Raw genomic sequence first — 3,298 nt, forward strand, 5'->3', positions numbered from 1 at the left:
AAGAAGAATTTTTAAAATGCATGGAAACAAATGAAAATGAGAACATAACAGTTAAGAAACTTTGGGATGTAGGCATCCCAAGGGGATGTATATAGAGAAATATATAGCAATAGAAGTCTTTCTCAAGAAGCAAGAAAAGTCTCAAATACACAAGCTAACCTTATACCTAAAGGAACTGGACAAAGAACAGCAAATAAAGCCTAAATCCAGAAGGGGAAGAGAAATAATAAAGATTAGAACAGAAATCAATGAAATAGAAATCAAAAGAATAGTAGAATAGATTAATGAAATCAGGAGCTGGTTCTTTTTTTTTTTTTTTTTTTTATTTTTTTTTTTTTTTTTTTTTTAGGAGCTGGTTCTTTGAAAGAATTAATAAGATCACTAAACACTTGGCCGGACTTATCAAAAAGAAAAGTGAAAGATCACAAATCAATAAAATCATGAATGAAGTAGAAGAGATCACAACCAATACCAAAGAAATACAAAAAAGTTTAAGAGATTATTATGAGCAATTATCTGCCAAAAAATTAGGCAATGTGAAAGCAATGGATGCATTCCTAGGAACATATAAACTAAAAACTGAAACAGTAAGAAATAGAAAACCTGAACAGACCCATAACCACGAAAACAATTAAATCAGTAATCAAAAATATCTGGGAAAAAAAAAAAAAAAAAGAACCCAGGGCCCAATGGCCTCCCAGCAGAATTCTACCAAACATTTAAAGAAAAATTAGTACCTATTCTCCTGAAGCTATTTTAAAAATTGAAATGAAAACTTCCAAATGCATTCTATGAGGCCAACATCACCTTGATCCCCAAACCAAAGTACCCACCAAAATGGACAATTAGGTGAACATGAATGCAAAAATTCACAGCAAGATACTAGCTAATAGGATCCAACAGTACATTAATAGGATAATTCACCACAACCAAGTATTTATTCCTGGACTGGAAGGGTGGTTCAACATCTGCAAATCAATCAGTGTGACACACTACATTAATAAAAGAAAGCACAAGAACAATATGATCCTCTCAATAGATGTAGTAAAAGCATGTGACAATATACAGCATCTTTTCTTGATTAAATCTCTCTGCAGTGTAGGGACAGAGGGAACAAAATTCAATATCAAAAGCCATATACAGAGGTGCCTGGGTGGCCCAGTGAGTTAAAGCCTCTGCCTCGGCTCAGGTCATGATCTCAGGGTCCTGGGATTGAGCCCTGCATCAGGCTCTCTGCTCAGTAGGGAGCCTGCTTCCCTCTCTCTTTCTCTCTCTCTGCCTGCCTTTCTGCCTACTTGTTATCTCTCTCTGTCAAATAAATAAATAAAATCTTTTAAAAAAAAAAAGCCATATACAAAAACCCAACAGCCAATATCATTCTCAAAGAGGGGAAAATGGAGAGCTTTTCCCCTAAGGTCAGAAACACAACAGGGATGTCCACTTTCACCACTGTTGTTCAAAACAGTACTAGAAGTCCTAGACTCAGCAATCGACAACAAAAGAAATAGGAGGCATCCAAATCAGCAAAGAAGAAATAAAACTTTTGCTCTTCCCAGATGACATGACATTCTATGTGGAAAACCCAAAAGATCCCACCCCAAAATCACTAGAACTTATACAGGAATTCAGCAAAGTGGCAGGATATAAAATCAATGTTCAGAAGTCAGCTGCATTTCTACACACTAACAATGAGGCAGAAAAACAGAAATCAAAGAATCAATCCCATTTACAATTACACCAAAAACCATAAGATACCTAGAAATAAATGTAACAAAAGAGGGAAAAGATCTGTACTCGGAAAACTATAAAGTACTCATGAAAGAAATTGAGGAAGACACAAAGAAATGGAAAAACATTTCATGCCCACAGATGAGAAGAACAAATATTGTTAAAATGTCTATGCTACTCAATCAATCCACACATTCAATGCAATCCTTATCAAAATACAATGAACATTTTTCACTGAGCTGGAACAAACAATCCTAAAACTTGTATGGAATCGAAAAAAGACCCCAAATAGCCAAAGGAATGTTGAAAAAGAAAATCAAAGCTGGTGGCATCACAATACCTGACTTCAAGCTCTATTACAAAGCTATAAAAATCAAGACAGTATGATACTGGCACAAAAAACAGATCATAAATCAATGGAACAGAATAGAGACCCCAGAAATGGACCCTCAACTCTATGGCCAACTAATCTTCAACAAAGCAGGAAAGAATACCCAATGGGAAAAAGACAGTCTCTTCAACAAATGGGGTTGGGAAAATTGGACAGCCACATGCAGAAAAACGAAACTATATCACGTTCTTAGACCACACACAAAGATAAATTAAAAATGGATGAAAGACCAAAATGTGACACAGGAATCCATCACAATCCTAGAGGAGAACACAGACCTCAGCTGCAGTAACTTCTTGCAAGACGTGTCTCCAAAGGCCAGGGAAACAAAAGCAAAAATTAACTATTGGGACTTCATCAGGATCAAAAACTTTTTCACAACAAAGGAAACGGTTGACAAAACTAAAAAAAAATATTTGCAGGCGTTTCATCAGACAAAGGGCTAGTATCCAAAATCGATAAACAGTTTACCAACTCAACAGCCAAAAACAAATATTCCAGTCAAGAAATGGGCAGAAGACATGAACAGACACTTCTCCAAACAAGACATTTCAAATGGCTAACAGACACATGAAAAAATGTTCAGCATCACTAGCCATCAGGGAAATACAGATCAAAACCACAATGAGATACCATCCTACACCAGTTAGAATGGAAAAAATTAAGAAGACAGGGAACAACAAATGTTGGTGAGAATGTGGAGAAAGGGGAACCCTCTTACACTGTTCATGGGAAAGCAAGCTGATACATCCACTCTGGAAAACAGTATGGAGATCCCTTAAGATGCTAAAAATAGAGCTACCCTATGACCCAGCAATTAAACTACTAGGTATTTACCCCAAAGATGCAGATGTAGTGAAAAGAGGGGCACATGCACCCCAATGTTCATAGCAGCAATGTCCATAATATCCAAAATATGGAAAGAGTCCAGATATCCATAGTCAAATGAATGGACAAAGAAAATGTGATAAATATATATATTATATATATGATATATGTAATATATATATATATAAATATATAATATAAAATAATATATTATATATTATATATATATATATATATATATATGAATGTTACTCAGGTATCAAAAAGAATGAAATCTGCCATTTGCAATGATGTGGCTGGAACTAGAGAGTATTATGCTAAGTGAAATAACTCAGTCAGAGAAAGACAAAT

The sequence above is a fragment of the Lontra canadensis genome, unplaced genomic scaffold, assembly GCF_010015895.1.
Source record: "Lontra canadensis isolate GAN:19392208 unplaced genomic scaffold, GSC_riverotter_1.0 scaffold181, whole genome shotgun sequence".
Lineage (NCBI taxonomy): Eukaryota > Metazoa > Chordata > Mammalia > Carnivora > Mustelidae > Lontra > Lontra canadensis.